Source organism: Balaenoptera ricei, chromosome 4 (genome assembly GCF_028023285.1).
Source record: "Balaenoptera ricei isolate mBalRic1 chromosome 4, mBalRic1.hap2, whole genome shotgun sequence".
Classification (NCBI taxonomy): domain Eukaryota; kingdom Metazoa; phylum Chordata; class Mammalia; order Artiodactyla; family Balaenopteridae; genus Balaenoptera; species Balaenoptera ricei.
In genome coordinates this window covers 98674947-98695028 of record NC_082642.1, presented here as the reverse complement: position 1 = coordinate 98695028, position 20082 = coordinate 98674947, and the positions used below count along the sequence as shown (strand labels likewise).

At 38.5% G+C, this 20082-nt stretch overlaps 1 non-coding gene across 1 annotated transcript; it reads left to right on the top strand.

Annotated features, from left to right (window-relative positions):
• Positions 1-16147: 16147 nt before the first annotated feature.
• Positions 16148-16254, top strand: LOC132365655 (U6 spliceosomal RNA). The gene has a single exon (XR_009503178.1). It is a non-coding gene; the product is annotated as a U6 spliceosomal RNA (small nuclear RNA).
• The last annotated feature ends 3828 nt before the right edge of the window (positions 16255-20082 follow it).

Here is a 20082-nt window from a genome sequence, read left to right as displayed (position 1 = left end):
TCGCTTATATGTGGAATCTAAAATATGACACAAATGAACTTATCTATGAAATAGACCTACAGACATAGAGAACAGATCTGTGGATGCCAAGGGAGCAGGGGGTGGGGGAGGGATGGATTAGGAGTTTGGGATTAGCAGACACAAACTATTATACATAGAATGGATAAACAACAAGGTCCTACTGTATAGCACATGGGACTTCATTCAATATCCCGTGATAAACCATAATGAAAAAGAATGTATATATATATATATATATATATATATATATGTGTGTGTGTGTGTGTGTATATATATATATATATATATATATATACACACACGTATAACTGAATCACTTTGCCGTACAGCAGAAATTAACACAACATTGTAAATCAACTATAGTTGCATAAAATACATTAAAAAATAGCTTTGCTACATACAAGCAAATGCCAGTATAAATACAAAGGAAGAAAATATCCCAATTACAGCAGCATCATGTTGCAGTACAATTACACTTCAAAAGCCATTAACCAACCTTAAGGTTCAATTTCCTTATCTATCAAATGTGTATAATAATCCCTATTCCATCCTACTTCACGGATACAGTGAGGATAAAATGAGGAGGAACTTGCTTCGTAAGGTACAGAGGAACACAAAGACAGTGCTGCCACTAGCACATGGAAGAGCTGGACTGGCTGTGTCCACTAATACTAATTTCAGTGGACAAACGCACATGCATTTGACCTTTTTCAAAATCTTCAGAAGCTCCTGACTCAAGAGACATTTTGAATTCTGATTTGTCTCATCAATTAACATGCTGTTTTCTTTCTAGGTGGCTGTGCAGCCATCCAAAAGAACTAAAAGTAGGATTAACTGCTATGACAAGATTTAAAATAGTTGGAAATTATTGTAGTTCTTACAAAAGAAAGGAAATGCAACATAGAAACAACCTAAGAACTTATATATACTACCAAATGTAAAATAGATAGCTAGTGGGAAGCAGCCACATAGCACAGGGAGATCAGCTTGGTGCTTTGTGACCACCTAGAGGGGTGGGATAGGGAGGGTGGGAGGGAGACGCAAGAGGGAGGGGATATGGGGATATATGTATATGTATAGCTGATTCACTTTGTTATAAAGCAGAAACTAATACACCATTGTAAAGCAGTTATACTCCAATAAAGATGTTAAAAAAAAAAAAGAAACAACCTAAGAGTATCGATTATTATATGTATGAAAAGAAGGTAAGAATGTCTAGGGGGAAATAGAGTGTCTGCGTGATTATGAGTTTTTAGGTTAAGTTTAATTACACAGAGTTTGCATGTTCAATTTCAGGTGTTATCTTCTCCCAAGGCATTATCTTATCTTCTCTAAGGCTAACACTGTAACATTGGAGGTAGTTAGTGATACTCATCATTGAGTCACTTGAGATAGGCATTTTATGAGGGTGCTCAATTCTGAGAGTGGACAAGCATCACCCAAGAAGCTATTTTAAATTATCAATGCTCAGGCTCTCCCTCCAGAGATTCTCATTTAAGTGGTCTAGATTGTGACTGGGGTATTGGTCTTTTTTAAAGCATCGCAGGTGATTCTAATCTGCAGCCAAGGGATGAGAGCCATGCAGTCATTGGACCCAAATGGAAAATCCACTCTACCCTTTCTCCATTCCCTCCTATATCAAGAATATATTTTTTTCTTCAAGCAAACTATGAAATGCTGGACTTTATACCATCTTTCAATTAAGCGATTCAAACATCTTTCCTTTTATTTTATTTTTTTCAAAGTATGAATGACCTAAGTCTCACATAACGAATGAGGTAAGTGGGTAATGGTTAGGATACATTAACTCACCCCCCTGATAGGCTCTAGCAAGGTTAATAGCAGTAACAGGATGACCAGCCAGCACCAGGAAGAATGTTGTATCCAAATGAAATTGTTTTCAGGAATTCAGAGACACAGACAATAATTAACTTGCATTTGGATTTGGCTAAGGTGCCATGAGTTAAGACCCCAAAATTATATGCCTAAAATAGATCTTTAATTCTGGCAAGCCATCTTGACTTTATGTATTACCCAAAAATCATTGCACCCTTTGTAGACCAAATATCCCTGGAAATGAGGGGAGTATTCATTTCTTCACATATGGTACAGCCTTAAGTGTACTGTTTATGCTAGCTAAACAATAAAAAAGGTCCATTACAGTTCAGTAATGGAACTGACTGCTGGGAAATCAAGTATCTCCAGTCACCTCCCAACCAAACTCAGAAGAATTTTAATTTACTGTAATCACAAACCAGGACCACAGCCGTTATACATATAGACACACACACCCACCCACCACCCGCACACACCCTTTTGTTTTATCCAAAACCAATCTAAAATGTAAAGTGTACCCTAAGAAAATAACATTCATAGTAAGTGTTTTAAAGAATTCCTCATGGGGTACATTGTGATAGAGAGAAACGGTAAATTCCTAGGAGAATCTTTACCTCTTTCTTCCCTGTTTTACTCAGTGGCTGGGGGCTTGATGCCCTTTGAGGGTAGAGACTTGGAGGCTTTCGTCACAAATGTGCATCAACTGTTACATTAAAATGAGTCACCCTTTACCTCTGCCAATCCAGCCTTGCCTGACACCTAGGACTTAGAACATGAACCTCCCTTTTCCTTATCAACAGAGGCAGCCTTGCTGAGGATCAAAGTGGTTTTCAGTTAGCAATCCATTTCAGTACTTACTGTCATTCTGGGATCCCTGAACATGGGCATCCCATGGAACTAGGAAAGCTCCGGGAATCCTTATCATCTAGAACGGTCCCTCAGAATCTACTCCAGGTCTGAGTTACCTCTGGCCCTGGGGTTCCCTCTAGTGAGTATGTTAGCTTTATGGCCAACCTAGGAATGCCAGTTCTCAAGGGGAGGATGGAATATGATGATACCACCAGGACCCAAACCCTTATAAATGAGACAACCATATAGTCTCTCAGGCAACCTCCTTGCCTATGATCTACTCAGTTTAGCCATTTTGGCCTCAGACTTGTCTCACTGATATCCCATGGGCATCAGACTCCTGGGGAATGGTAGATTGGGCATCGTATTTATCAGATACCTTGGGTTATACACAACAAAACTTGACTTTGGAACACTTTAGGGAAAAACCCAGGTTTAGAACAATATATTGAGTGGTTTTCACAAACATAACTTAGAAAAGACAGGGACTCAGGCATGCCCCAGGATCTGATTTGCAGAAACTTATAAGAGATCTCATTAGGGCCCTTCCATCCAAACCATTGATCTTCAGCCATTGTATGTCTTTGGGTCAATTGGATGTCCATGGACACCTCTAAGTAGTCTCATTTTAATCTTTCCATAACCTCAAGATCCTATGGGTATTATTATGTAATTTTACACTTGAGAGGAATTTGCCCAGATCACCGGACTAGTTGGTGCCAGAACTATACTCAAAACCATATTTCCTAAGTCCAAATTTTGTGTTCTTTGTCTCCTCATATTACTTTCATGACTTAGAAGAAAATTGCTGGAAAGGCACAGAAGTAAATATTGTAGTGCTGTTCTCTTCTCGCAGGAGAGTTTGCTGTGAGATACTGAGAATGCCAGAGTGAGGTTTAGCAGAATGAGGGAAATATACTTGGCTTTCTGAAGAAGCAGTATTGGATATTAGAAAAACAAAAAAAAAACATAGTCTTTGGAATCTTATAATCACAAGTTGAATTCTGGCTTTTTCTCCTATTACCTACATGACCTTGGGCAACCTTCTTGCATTTGCAATATAGGAATAGATATACCTACTCACCGATTCTTGAAAGAATTAAATGCAATGATGTAAGGAAATCTCCCAGCAGAGTGAACCTAAGTGATTTTAATAGAATAGGCAAGAAATAGAACTAGAAAATAATAGAAACTAGTAACAGAAGAACAGAAATAGGGAAAATCAGATGGAAATAGAACAAGCCCATCTAGGGAACATACGTCACTAAACCAGAGGCTAGTGTAGTGGGAAGCTGATAATACAATAGAGATAATCAACAGGGCTGTTAGGGTTTGATCATAATTCCATCTTTCGACTGGCCTTCTATGAAGCAGAGGATGCATAACTTAGAGACCATTTCAAGAAGCAAAAGATGACTGATGGGCATTTGGCACCATGATTATTCACCAAGGAGAAGATGAGATTCCGTGCTATGCCAGAGATGGAAATATCACCTTAACAAGCATGGACAGCCCCCAATGGACTATAAAATTCATTTGGTGGCTGTGATAATTCAAAAGAGCCAGGTGGCACATCAGCAACAAGGGAAGACATAAATTTTAATTCATGAGGCTCATCAGTATCTTGGTCAGAAAGGGACAAACTCTCCACTCTCCGGCTCAGTAATCCAATCTAATGGGAAGAGAAAGCATTCTGAAGTGACACTCATCAGTGCCAGAGAACCCTCTTTAAAAATTACTTCATATGGGTGTGTGCACGTGTATATGGAATTGGTGGCTAAATTCTTGAGGGGGTAGTGTGAGTGGGAAACAATCCATCAATTTTTGAATTATCTATAAGCTAACACTTCTCATCCTCAAGGCAATTGTTTCTTTACTGAGAGTCTGATGGCTTTATTACTACCTTCAGTCAGTAGGGCTGACCAGGCTTTGTGTCCTGCAGGGAAAAGACTTGCTTATGTAATACAAATATGACTCTACAATGGAAATACATTTTCCTTTACTAACACACTCTAAAAAGTAATTACCTTTTTTGAAAAGACACATAAAACGTGACAGGCTCGGTTCACGAATTTGCTAAGTATTCTCTGAGGTAGACACAGTCTATGTTGTTTTACACATAACAACGGACCTTCCTACATAAAGTACTGTGCACCTACACACATGTACTGTGTGTCTGAGATGTCTATCTAGCACATAGCCCAAATTAAGCAGCTGCCCAATAAAGATTTAAAAAGTGGCTGAGTCCTGCCCAGTCTACTCTTTTTTTTTTTTTTTTTACATAGCTTATACCTTCTCTATTCAGTTTCTCCCTCTTCCTATAGAGATAAATACAATAAGAAATATTGATATATATTCATACACGTATATGATACACAGATAAATATACATATAAAGACCTATCTATTTACTTATATTCTTCTCTACCTCACTACCAGCCCCTTAGCATGGTCATTGCCATCTCTGCCCTGTACAATTATAATGATACCTAACCACCAACCCCCATCTCACCATCTTACAAACTGGCCCTCTTATTTGTCACTGGAATGCTGTTTCTCAGCACAAAACCACCCCTGAAAATAATATCGCCCTTTGTTTCATCTCAGATTCATCTCCATACTCCCACCCCTTGCTCCATTCCACTTAACTGGCTTTATTCCCCACTGTGGCACTTGCTAGCACCTGGCAATATTTGTGTGTTCTTGTTTTCATTTACTTGCTTATTGTCATTCTCCGTTATGTGAACTCAGTGGAAGCAGGAACTTTGATGTATTCACTTCTCTATAATTAGTGCTTGGAACAGGGCCTGGCACTAGTAGGGACTCAAAACATATTTTTTCAATAATGAATGAATCCTTATATTACCTAGATAGAATACAGTAGCTAATACAGAGCAAGCAACAAAAAAAGTTTGTTGAAAAAATGAATGAACACAAGAACATATCAAAATTGAAAATACATCTAAGAGTTTTCAGATTTGTGAAGAAGTCAAAGCTATGTCTTTGACTAAAGACTAAATCTCCTCTTCTCTGTATTACCTCTCCTCCCACCCCTCATTCAGCCTTATGGTTTTGCAGTTAATGATAAAAGTCTGCATGAATTCTCAGGTTGAGCAAGACACAGTAGGTCTGAATTGGGGAGGGCATAGGGCCTCTTCTACCTATTTAACCAGCCCATTCTGGGCACAGCATGTCTTTATTCTCCACCCCCTTTAAAACAGGCATGAACCAGAAATTGATAAATTGACATTATTCTGCTTATATGTGTCATCAATTAACACTCTGCTTACTCATTCATTTCTTTCTGAGCTTCCTCCAAAACCTCTAAATCTAAGAGATAGTGGGGGAACAACTGTGAGACTATTATTCAAATGATTCAAATGAGAATAAAAAGCTTCCAAAGTCAGAAGCAAAATATTCACATGACTACCCCCTCCCCTTAGGCTATTATATGCATATTTCCAGAAGATACTTCACAAGAGTATGAAAATCCTTTAAGCCCTTTAAAAATCCATTTTTCTAAAGCTAAGAATCATAAAAGAGTTACCTTAAATCTATCCTGTTTGAACCAGATTTCTCCCTTTAAAAAAAAGTCAATGCGGGACTTCCCTGGTGGTGCAGTGGTTAGGAATCCGCCTGCCAATGCAGGGGACACGGGTTCGAACCCTGGTCCGGGAAGATCCCACATGCCGCGGAGCAACTAAGCACGTGCGTCACAACTACTGAGCTCACGAGCCTGCACTCTAGAGCCCACGAGCCACAACTACTGAGCTCACATGCTGCAACTACCGAAGCCCACTTGCCTAGAACCCGTGCTCCGCAACGAGAGAAGCCACCGCAATGACAATCCCACGCACCGCAAGGAAGAGTAGCCCCCACTAGCTGCAACCAGAGAAAGCCTGCGCGCAGCAACAAAGACCCAACACAGCCAAAAATAAATAAATAAATAAATAAATTTATTTTAAAAAAAGAGAGAACCATTTAAAAAAAAAAGTCAATGGAGATCTTCTAGGATCAACTACTTAAGATATTTTTCATCTTTCTTGAGATAGTAGTCCTCCTGTTCATAATTTTGTGGTTATACAACAATTTTAGTACATTTTTTAAATGTAAGAAAAAAATGATGACAATAAATTTCTTAGAAAAAAATGTTGAGATGCAAATAGCTCTGAAACAATTGACCACTCACTTATTCAGCAAATATTTATTGAGTGTCTACCATGTGTTAAGCACTGTTCTTTGGGCTGTGAATAGAGCAACGGATAAAAGAGACACACATCCATGCTTCAAGGAACTCTACATTCTATTTGGGCAGGGGGAGATGCACATAGAACAAAATAAAAATGCTAAACATGTAGCTTGTTAAATGCATTTAAGTGCTATGGAGTCAAATGAAGTAAGAAAAAAGAATGGAGAGTGTTGAATTGGGTAGTGGGGCAATTTTAAATAAAGCGGTCAGGAAAACCGCCCTGATATGGTGTTATCTAAGTAAACACTGCTCGGATATAAGGGAGGAAGCCAAGTGGACATCTGGAGAGGAAACTCAGATATCACACTCCATCTTTGATTTCATAGGTACACTTAAAAAGCACATCTGTGCATGTTATACTACTTATGGCAGGGTTTTTGACTGAAGGGGGAAATTATCTATCCGAAGAGTTTAAAGTTCTATTCTGGAAGTACACCTTCTTTTCTCAAATTTGTAGCTCCCCTCTTTTGTTTCTGGACAATTCACCCTTCCTCATTTTATCTTATTACTCCTTTTTTTTATCTATATAAGGAGGGAATTTTGGACAGATCTGTCATGGGATTGGTTCTACTGTGTAATGATCAAGGTGTATGCTGCATAATTATTAGAAAACCTTGCTTTTGAGCACAATCAAAATGCTCAAATTGCTTACAATTCAGAAAGAGGTGGTAAGCTGAACATTAGCTGCTCTTTCTGCCCCAAGGCTCATTCAGTTCCTTCTCTTAATCTTTTTAAAGGAAAAACAGAGCAGAATCAGGGGTGAGTTATTAGCTTTGGGCAATTTGTTCTGGCTTAGATGCTCCCATGTTGGACCCTTCCTGTAATCAACTTGATATCAACCAAGGAATATCAAATCATTTGCAAAGAGAAGGTCTGATATGGGTAAGCGGCATTAAAAACCCAAGATTATGGAATAAGAGATTGTTTGGGTTGGAAGAGACTGTATGTGTATTTCTAATGCTAAAATTTAGCCTTGTAACATAGACAGGGATACTAAGACACAAGAGGTAAGTGGGATGCCAAAGTTACACCAGAAAAGTGTGGACCTTACAAAAAAGGGAAAAAAATGTGATAAGAGGTTGAATGAAATGGGACATACAGAAAAAAGGCACAAAAGTTGATAATGTTAATATGATATAGTTAAAGCAGTTTTCATTTGAAAGGAATTGAAAGGTATGGGCTACTAAATGAAAGAAGGTAACACAATGTTGCTCAAGAATATTTTATTTCTGTTATTATTGTGTACCATCATCCTAACCTACATGGCACTCATCTTCTCTTACCTCTTTTCCTTCTCAAAGTACTACTACTTCTCCACTTTTCCCTCTCCTGGAAAACACTATTGCCATCCACCCAGCTGATCAAGCAAGAAAGAAGAGTAATCCTTCACTCTTCCCTTTTCTTTACATGCCACATCCTCACCTCTCCTTCTCTAGATCAGACAGCCATCTTCTGGATTCTGAAACCTCATTGGTCTCGCTGCTTCCAGTTTTGCACCATTCCCCAACATCCATCTCTCTTCCATAATGCTGTCAGAGTCATCTTTCTAAAACCCAAGTCACATGGTGTTCTGTTTTTAAAACTCCCCAATAGCTGCCTGTGAATTTCAGGTTAGAACCAAAACTACCAGTGTGTTATACCAGGCTTTTCATGCTGGCCCCCTTGCTGTCTCTTAAAAAATATCTCTTGCCACTCCCATTCTACACACTGAAAACTCCATTCCTGTTCAGCTTTCCCACTTCTCAGAATGGCCACCCTCTAATCCCCAGTGCTTGCTTTGGCTACCTCCTCCTCCCTTTCAAGCTCAGCTCAGGAATCATCTCTTCTAGGCAATCTTTTGTCCTTCCCCAGGCTAGGCAAAGTGACTGTCCCACATTGTCCCACAACGCTTTCTATACATTTGTCCTTAAAAGACTGACTTGTGATATTTATTTCTGTATTTCCAGGCTGTATAACAGTCCTGATATATAACAGGCATAAATTAATGTTTGGTGAATGGACAATTAAATGCATGCCAATCTACTGGGTTCCTGAATTACAAAGAAAAATAAAATGAGATGACTAACTTCAGAGCTAACGCTTCATTATATTTGGTTGTGGGTTTCTCTAACAGATTATACAATGATTTAGGTTCCTTGAATAACGTTGCTTTTGAGTTATGATTTAAACAGCACTAAAGCTTCATTTGTACTTAAATTTGAAGGAGCTTGTTTATTTCCGAGTTGGATTTGAACTCCATTTGATACCACATTACCAAATTCAAACGACCCAATCTGCCTTTCAATTAAGTGAAAGGAGCAGTGACTTACAGGAACTGTCAATGTATTAAAAATGTTGCAAGTACTTTATTTATAGAGCAACATAGAAATGTAATTCAGGTACTTTAAGAAAAAAAAAAATTGACACAGACTAAGCAGATAAGATGAGCCAGAGGGGATTACTTCATGATCTAAAACTCCACTCTGCAGTAACGTGAACCTCAGCTTCAAATCCAGCCTGGGTCAAGACAACCTGTCGTTCTCCTGAGACTGAGCACTGCCTATCTCGTGGTTCACTGTGTGTGTCTTTCATATTGTTCGAGGACTCCATGTACTTAAAAAACCTCATGGAATTTTCTCATAAATGATAATGCTATCCCTAATAAGCTTAGCCAAATTCAGAGAACTCCTTGATATATAACTGACAGCTCTGGATAATGCCCTCGGGTTGTTAACCATTCTACAAAAATCAAATTCAGTCAACACTGCAGAACTTGAACTTGCCAGAAAGTTACCTCATGCCACTTTTTCCCCCTCACCCAGTGCCCCCTAATAAAGTGAGTATCTAATTACTATTAATTGATTTTGCATGAGTGACAATCTGTTTCTTAAATCCAGTGAGAAACAAGTCTTTGACTTTTCAAGCATATGGGGGAAGTGACCTGATTAAGAGTCCTGCTTCTATGCTTCTAACTTTTTTTTTTTACACAAATGACAATACAAACAGAATAGAAGGAGACATCTGCATAATTTGGGGATTTTATGATTGATAAGGCATTATCTTGTCAGCTGAAGGTACTTGCATGACAAGTATTTATGATAGAAGGAGGTTCCTGGCTATAAAGAAATAGAGTTTAGTCTGATAAAGGACTTTCAAGATTCTAAACACCATCCCCTTCAGGGCAAGAGGATTAGTGCTGCTATTTCAGAACATAGTCTTATTACAGTCTGAATCCAGTTAAGTGGGAAGAGAAAAGGCATTTGACTCTCAGGATACCAACACATGCACATGCACAAGTGTGCAAACACACATTTAGAGAATGTAGAGTGAAGGGTTAGAGGGCTGAGGAGTCCGGACAGGGAGGGCCATCATGTCTCAAGGGAAAAGAAGCAGAGAAATTTAAACAGTCGTGTGACTTACTCACAGTTGTCTATCAGCCAAGGACATGAAGGGGTAACAATAGCATCGAAGAAGCTTTCAGTCATTCAGGAGCAAAACTGTATTTAAAGTTAAGACAAACAACATGTGACCTTAGAGGAGTGACAGAGAATCTTAAAGGCAGGCATATATCAATGGGCAAGTTGTATTTCAGGCCATGAGTCTTGGAATCAGTCTGACAGAGTTTTTCCTGAGGCTTTTCAAAGAAATAACAAAGCAAGAAACTCTTTGGAAAATCACAACCATCTCAAACCAAACATGTTCACATTCTTCCCTCAAGCACTCCAACTGATTTCTGAATAGTAGAGATCTGAGTGTCCCTTGCCATGTCAAGAAGACTGAAGTGAGCTTGTAGAAATAGAACCTTTTACCCACATGGGCCCTTTTTAGGTGGGCGGCAGCTAAGGCAAATCACCTTCATCTGGCACCATAACACATGAAATCAAGCTAAGGTTCATCTTCAGAAAAAGGTTTTTAGAAAAAGCACAAGGGCAATGTGGAGTCCAGGGAGCATAGTGGAAGGCCTTGACTTGGAGATGGGTAAGAAAAGACTGGATATGAAGGTGCCTGCAGAATATATACATGATCACTGTGTGCATGAGTGTCAGCCTGTAAACTTGGTGTGAGCCTCAGGTGGTCTTTGTGGGTGTGTTTCTAATTTCTTCAGTACCAGCCATCTCCTCCCTGCAAGGTTATTTTCCATCTTCCTTTCAAAACAATGGGCCTGAAAGTATTTGTCATATCCAAGAAATGGCTTGATCCTGGGTGTGGTAGTCAGAATAATGGCCCCCCAAAGATGTCCACATCCTTATCCCTGGAATCTGTGAATATGTTACTTAACATGACATCAGGATTTTGTAGGCATGATTAATTAAGGACTTTGAGATGGGGAGACTATCATGAATTACATTGGTGGGATCAATATAATCATGAGGTAAGTAAAGGATGGAAGAGGGTGGTAGAAGAGTCACAGAGGAGATGTGACAACAGCAGTAGAGGTCAGAGTGTTGTGTGGTCACAGGCCAGTGCAAGCAGGCAGCCTCTAGAAGCTGGGAAAGGCAAGAAAACAGATTCTCCTCTACAGCCTCCAGAAGGGATGCAGCCCTACTGACTCATTTTAGACTTCTGACTTCCAGACATGCAAGATGACATATTCATGCTCTTTTAAGTTACCAAGTTTGTGCCAACTTGTTACAGCGGCAACATAAGACATCCATTGGATGAGCATCTTCATAGATATTCTTCCATAGGAGTATCACATTCTGACCATTCATCTTCTTAGCACACATTTGTCATTCATGCTCTCATTTGCCTTGTGATGAGCACTTGCTACATTCTACTCACTCTTCCAGGAGCTAGACAGACAAATATCTGGATCCTGTCTTTAGGAGCTTATGATCAAATGGAAATAGATATAGTGGGAATAAGGATGGAAGTGTGCCCAATCTACATGGGACTCAAGGGTGAGGAAGGTCAATTCTACTTAGGAAAATGATGGGAAGATACTTTCTTAAATGAGAATTTGAAAGGTGCTTTGTTAGTTGTCAAATGGAGAAAAGATGAGAAGAAAGATCATTCCAGGCAGGGGAGTTTGAAGAGTAAAACTCCAGATGCTGAAACAGCTGAGTGTGTTCTGGAGGGAATGTAGGGTATAAGTATCTATGCTGATAGAAACAAAACTGGAGGCCTAAGTTTAGAATATAGGGTCTGAACTCTATCTTGTGAGTGACAGAGAATACTAACAAGAGCAGCAGCAATTTTAGATCTATGTTTTAAGAAATTGGTTAGGTAGAAAGCCAGAGTCAGAGAGACCAGTTAAAAAGTTAAAAGGATACTGCAATGGTACAAGCCAAAGGTAATGCAGGCCAATCTAAATTAGCAGCATAAACAATGGAGAGAAAGATATTGAATCAAGATGTATTATGGAGGTAGAATCAAGTGGATGATGATAGATTGGGTATAGTGGGAAGAGAAAGGGAAGTGTTTAGGATAAAACTGAGTTTGAGAATTGGGTAGCTAGTATGCTACTTTCTAAAAGAGGACCTGCATCAGCTTGGTGAAAACAGATAATGACAGTCTTTAAAAGCAAGTCTCCAACTTGTATATTCTTTGAGCTTCCAGTTCATGAAATAATAAATATACTGTATAGAGAGAAGGGACCATATTTTCTATCTTTAGGATTTCCCTTGCCTACCATAATGCTGGGCACATGATAAATTCTTACTGAATTGAAAAGAATATTGTGCTCAGCAAGAAAGATACGTGTTTTGATTCCAATTTCGAAGTGGAGCTTCGGGTTTAAAATTACCCCGAAGGTCAATCAACATACTTCTAGGCAAAGGCATATCTCTTAGAAATGGATTAAAGAACTATTGATGTTAGAATTTTTCTTCTGGCATAATGCATTATCTTCAATATTAAGAAAAAGAAACAATTCCCCTTGTACTCTCTTTCTTTAATTTTAGGCATAACTACTGAACAGGGTAGAATTTCAATATCTTTATTGAGAATCTAAGAAATAGAACACGTATTTTTGAGTGCCTACTGTGTTCATGAAGTTCCCCTGATATAGAGAAAGTGGTATTTTTTATTCTATTAAAAACCGATTCAAATTTCTGCAAGGCTGATCAAATCCTCTGCTGTACAATTAATGACTAAAAGTTAAAAATACTGAATTAGGGCCACCACAGATAATTCAGTCACAGTGGTAGACATGACAGAGTGAAAGAAATTTTAATTCCCCCAGAGTTGAACCTACTCAAGCAAAATGGATTTTTCTTTTGATTTGAATCAGACATTATCCCAATTCACCAGTTAATACACTTTATTTTGGCTCTGTAGTCAACTATGGAGGAAAAAACATGCTAAGTTTTTCCCATTCTAATATCAGATGGGAGTAAGACCTTCAGCAAACAGGCTTCTGTAACTGAATACCAAGAAAAATATGCTAGAAAGACCTCAACACCACAGCAACACACTCAGGGACCAAAGCAGGTTTGAATCTTAATTATACGGTAATGTGCAGAACAAACCTGGTGTCATGGCATTTTGGGGAGAATAGCTGGTGAGAATTTTCTAGATGCTTTCATTGTGTTTCCTTCACATAAAGCAATAGCAAACAAAAGGTATGGTTGTAGGAGTTCATTATTAACCCATGGTAACTGGCAAAGAAAATGGTGGTATTTTCTGGCAAAGAATGTATCAGTAAATATCATTTCAGAGGTTTAATCTTGCAACCAGAGTCAGTAATTGTTTCACTACTCCTTGAGCATGAAGGACTCAGAGAGTAAATGATTTATTGTTCGTACAACATAGAACAAATTTTAATATTTTGAAAAAAACCTGAGAACTATTAATCCTGGCATGTGTTACTCTTAAACCCAAGGAAATGAAGAAACATTGATCTAATTTCTGCCTTTCAAGAATGAAATTATATATTAACCACAGAGCATCCAGCAACATACACAACCAGCACCCCCAGAGATAGTTAGCCTGACATCAGAATTGTGTTTTTCTAGCTAAATACTAATCCCCTCTATGGCATTATACAATTTATTACAAATAGGCTGCTTGATCCAGCAGCCAAGAAATCAAATCAGAATTCTCAGGAAGAACATGGTAAAATAAAGGGGCAGGTAGAGGTAAAGGGGCCAGATGCAAAAAGGTAGAAGCCTATAGCAGTGCCTAAGAGCTACCTGGTATTCTTGTCAAATGCATATTCTGATTCAGTAGGTCTGAGGTGGGGCTGAAGACTGCATTTCTAACAAGCTCATCAGAGATGTTGCTTATCCCAGGAACCCACTCTGAGTACAAAGGGTGGCACTTTTCTGTGTTTAAGAAAGCTCAAACCACCACAATAATACCTACACTGCATATGTGCCCCCAATTTTTCCTTCATGTTCTCTTTTATGGGATTTCTTGAACATCATCTCATTTGTTTTGTTTGTTGTTTTAGTTCATTATGTTTGCAATATTACTTACAGACCTGTTTTTCAGACAAAGAATGAACTCACTGTCCTGAAAGCATCCCTTCCTTTACCACCACTTCCCAGTTAGACTACGAAGCAAGCATTGCATCTTTGTGCCACTGTCTCTTTTAAAAGACACCTGAATGACAACCTTGAGTGGGACTTCCTACCTGCCCTCAAAAAAGAGGAAAAGAAGAGTAAATGACAAAATTCTGCAAAACTCAAGCTAGTGAAAGGGGAAAAAATAAACAAGACTGTCAGTCTCCAAGGAAGAGAGTACTGTGATTATTAAAAATAATTTTAAAACTTTAGATAAACATCCAGCATGTTTCAGTTTTCTCATGTGAAAGACTGGATGGGACCAGAGGTCTACTGTGGGTGGGGGATTCAAGTCTATCTCTGCTGCTGTCTAAATATTTCTCCAGCTGAGGAAGAAACACTTCCTGTAGATCTTAGCCCTGAAAGCCAGACTCTTGTGCCACCTAGGAAGACGGGAAAATTAAGGAGTCAGGTAAGGGTAAGAAAGAGAAGAGGCACTTCACCACCTGTTTCCTCCTTTAAGAGGTACTCCTCCTCTCAGAAGAAAAACATCCCAAGCCAGCTCTTTACTTTCCCTTTACACCATTTCTGCCAGAAAAAGAAAAAAAACAAAAAACTAGAAGTTCAAAAATGTAAAGGAATTAAATAAATATCACACTTCACAGAAGGTGAGAGTAGTATAACACAATGGCATTAAGCTTATCCAGATCTGCAGTGCTGTTCTAAACATTTGACTTTGTTCAGAAAAATCTCATTTACTCTTGGATAAATACTGCCATGGCTTACACGACTAGTCACATTTACAACATAGAGTGTAATATGCCTCCCAAAGGGAGGCAGTCTCCATTCACTTTGACAAAGGGCAGCACAGGCAGAAGTGGTTTTGCCACTATCTGCTCCATGGTCAGGATCTGTGAAATGGGGGGAATCCTAACAGTAAAAGCATCCATGGTTCTCATGGAGGAATAAAGCTGATGCAGTTTGTGAACAACAAGTATTCTTACCATCATTATTACTATTACCACCTATCCACACACTTTTAGACATATAAGGAGATATAAAACTTGTTCAGATAGGATAAATCTTTCCTTTTCTGTATTCAAATCAACCAGTTAAAAATACTTATTAAACATAGATGACTGATACTGAATCAGATACTCCAAGAGACGCATAAGATAGAATGACCATCTTCGTGTGGCCAACAATCTTTTTAGACAGAATAAACTAATATATATGAAGTGATTTATAAAGTCACTTCAGAATAGCCCTAGACAGTATATAATTAAATATTAAATTACACACAGTCAGGCACAAGTACTAAAATAAATCAGAGAAGGGAAAGATCAGTACACACTAAAGTGGAAAGACAGTAAAATTTTGCGCAAAGGGCATACTATCAGGAATCAGAATACCTAGTAGTTCAATGTAACGTGGGGCCTGGGCTTGGTTTTGTCACCTGTGAAATGGGAATGACAGTAATACGTACCTCTTAGGGTTATTTCAAGAATTAGAGGAAATGTGAAAATGAAAAAAGAATCTGACTTTATAAAGCAAGACACATTTTCTGTTTTATTATTATTGATGATTAGCCCATCTTTTATGAAATGAAGAGGATTTATGCCGTCCTTGAAAAAAGTACGAGCTAGAGAAGAGGGAGGACAGTTATCTAGGAAAAGAGGAAGAGAGGAAGAAAAAGTAGAGGGGGAAATAAGCAATAGGCATAACAAAGACAAAGACCTGGGAAGGAGGGCAATAAAAACCACAGGCAAGTGCTCACTTCGGCAGCACATATACTAAAATAGGAATAATACAGGGAAGATTAGCATGGCCCCTGCCCAAGGATGACACGCAAATTCATGAAGCATTCCATATATTTTAAATTAGGAGATTGGGATTGACATATACACACTACTGCATATAAAATAGATAACTAATAAGGACCTACTGTATAGCACAAGGAACTCTACTCAATACTCTGTAATGACCTATGTGGGAAAAGAATCTCAACAAGAGTGGGTATATGTATAGGTATAACTGATTCACTTTGCTGTGCAGCAGAAACTAACACAACACTGTAAATCAACTATACTCCAATAAAAATTAATTTTAAAAACCCACAGGTAGTTGACTTAATTTTTAAAGAAAAGTAAATATATAGGGTTCATTGAAGTGGAAGAATGCCAGGAATGGGCATGAGTCAACAGCCGGCTCCTCAATCCTGCCCACCCTTCTGCTGTTTTCCTGCTTTCAGACTGTCAGGCTCTTTCATCATACATCCCTGGTTCTCAGTCTTCTACAAGCTGACAAAACAAAACAAGGCAGGAGAAAAGAAAATGGGAAAATAAAGGAAATAAAAAAGATTGCCCGACTCTCAGTACTTTGATACAAGGGACAACAGATGAGGGGCACAGGGGAAGAAGAGATTAGAAAGCATATTAAATTCTCCCCTTGTCTCAGGGATGGTATTTCTGCACATTACTAGACCTGCTCCCAAGCCAGAGAATTTACTTTACCCCATGGCCACAAGCGAGGTGGGCTGGATAATAAGAATATTAGGAGATGGCAATTCCATAGATGTAAAAGGTACACATTCAAAAGAAGGAAGGAGAGAAAAGAGCAATGGAGAATAAAATAAAGGATTAGCAAGAGCCAGAGAAAGATAAAAGAAAGCACAAGAGAAAAATGGTTCATTTGTAGAACTAATACACTAGGTAAAATTCTAAAACGTTGTCCCAGGTTTCAAACACTTCAAGGGGATTTTAAAAGAGGACAAGCCTACCAGGGATCTGAGTAGATTATACAATATGCAAAGCTGACTTGAAGAGGAAGAATAAGAAGATTTACCACGTGTTCAGTTCCTACTATGTGCCGGGAATTCTGTTGGGGCTTTACATTTCTTAAATCCATGAATGTTTGTTGTCATCTATTAGGATGTGGGCTGCTCAGAAAGCTTGAATTCCCTGAAGTTACCTTCCCATCCTCCAGAACAATCCTCACTTCCGCTACAGCTTGAAATTGCAATTGAAAATTAGTCTTTGATTTCTTCTGTTACAATACAGGCATGTAAAGTATAAGGCCACAACTTTCAAAAATAATTTAGCCTGGGTTAGCCATCTCAGGTAACTGAAAGGAGGTAAGATTAGCGATGAAGAGAAGAGGGCAGAGAAAGAAGATTCTAGGAAAGAGACAGCATTCTCATAATTCAGGATCCAGGCTTCTGAAAGAGGAGATCTATAACTGCAGGCACCTGTTTCCTGTTTCCTATTCCATTAGCTTACCTGGAGCAGGTGCCAATGACAGGTGTGTATGGGAGGATTTTAGAACTAATTTTATACACACACACACACACACACACACACATATATATACACACACACATATATATCTGAGGAGAGAGTAGAACTCTACTCCTGTGAGAATTCAGAATATTTCTAGTATTCTGAAAGATTGAGGCAGCCATATAACTCAAAGTAAAACTAATTTAAACACACACATCCCCTGAGAACCTGGCTTTGTTGAGCTACAAGGCTGTTACAGTTAATGGAGTCAATCCTCATCTCATTTCACAGGTGAGGAAACCGAGGCCCAGCAAGATCACATGACTTGTCCAACCCATGCCATGCAGTCAGTTAGCAGCAGGCCTGAAATTGATGTCTGATGACATTCACCTAGTATCTTCTACATTACCCCACGATGTTATCTTAGGGAGGTGTCACCACATCAAATAGCTCTACGTAATACTAAAGTATACCTTGGATTGAAATGAAACAAAGTTCAGGCAAACACAGACCTGTATCACAGCTGCTAATGGGGTATGAGAAACCTCGCTTATGATGCAGTGGAAAAATAAGGGCAAAAGATGCCTAATCTAAAATTATACTTAAACTGTGTGTGTTCTATACCAATTATATATTATTCTTATTAGTTGGTTGCATGTTGTGAGAATTAAATGAAATAACATATAGAAGAGGCCCAGCAAAGTGTTGATTCTCTTTTCTTCCCCCAATTATCAACAAATGATTCTTTTGGGGAAAAAAAATTAAGTGATTTACTTGTTAGTTTTCCTGAATGCCTTCAAGATCTCCTCCCCTCAGCCTAATTCTGCTTAAACTCTTTTCTTTTTTTCAGAGATGAAGATCAAAAGAAGATATAAGAATTTTTTTCTTGATTAATCACCTACCCCCAATTTCACTTCTAGTGTGTAGGAAATTAGAGGCAGGAGAAGCTTACTTTGCCTTATAACTGTTATGTGAAGAAACAATGACAGAGCAAATATCTCTGATATTTTCCCAGGAGCCACAGAAAAATCCTGAAGTACAAGTAATGTTGGGCCTGCTTCTGTATTTTATAAGGACGAGATTGTATATGTTGTCATGAGGAAGTGTGTAGTTGGGGTGCTTGTGCACTTACCCTTTTGTTTAATATCACGTATCTTATCAGGCTGGGCACGTAGGAAAAAAATTTTTGGATTGTGGCTGGTTATGTGCAAAGTCCCATCCTTGACAATTTATATGCTTTTCTGTTTTCTACACTGAAACTTGGGAGGGAGCAAAGATTCTCCTAATCTTAGGGCTTGGTTTTGTAAAAGCATAGGGGAGAGAATGTAAAATGAAAATTATTGAGTATGCGCTCTATGCCAAGAACCATTGCAGATACGTATTTAATCCTTATATCCATCTTGCCCTCTGGAAGGTAAGGAAGAACATGTTTTTTTTTCTGACTCTCTACTAGCATTAAGAAGAATGTCTGGCACATAGTAGGGGTTTAATATGTATTTGTTCAATGAATAATAAATTAACAGTCCACCAAGCTGAGTAGCATTATCTTCATCATACTGATAAAGTGGCTGAGATTCAGAAAGATTAAATTTCCTGGTCATGGTCTTAAACACTAGGCAGATCCAGAATATAAATCAGAGCTGTCTGTCTTTCATTACCAGGGCCCCTTTCTCTCTACTATGTTGCCTTGGTAAAAAGAGCAATGGATTAAACACAGTTCATAAAGTCTCACGGCCTAACAGGTACAGAGGTGAAACATTTTATATAAATGAAAACTACGTTAATTTAATTCACCCTAGTCCATGATATGACCATCTTCCCTGCCCACCGACCAACTTAAGTCTTACTGAAACAGGTACATCATGTAGCCTGAAGATATAAGAGATCAATGCCAACCGCACATACTGAGAGAATTTCTAATGATCAAGGGCAGCACTATTTCTTGGCCAAAGATCCTGTGTTCCAGATACTGCAAAAGATGAGTAGTATGACTATGGGCTGGTCATTCAGCATTTCTAATTCTCAGTTTCTTCATCTGTAAATGTTGGGGTGTGGGAGAAGGTACATCATGTTAGAAGGTATCATTCCAGCTTCAATATGCCATGATTCCTTCCTTCTCAACCACAACCAGACGGCTCACAACTGAAGAATTGAGAGAAAATAAGACTTTTGCCTTGTTTTCTCTCTCCTCAAGGAATCCCACTCCATTTTTATAATTGTCACATATCTGTCTGTAGCATCTACTCTAGGACATTATGAATTGGGGAAAACAAAAAGTAGAATATGTTTATCCTTGCCAAAACACATGAACACTTAAAATTGCTTTCAGTGATGGTCACCTATCCAGTATATATATATCTTTCTACATCTTTACCCCTTCTTTATTTTTTAATTTATTTTTTATTGAAGTATAGTTGATTTACAAC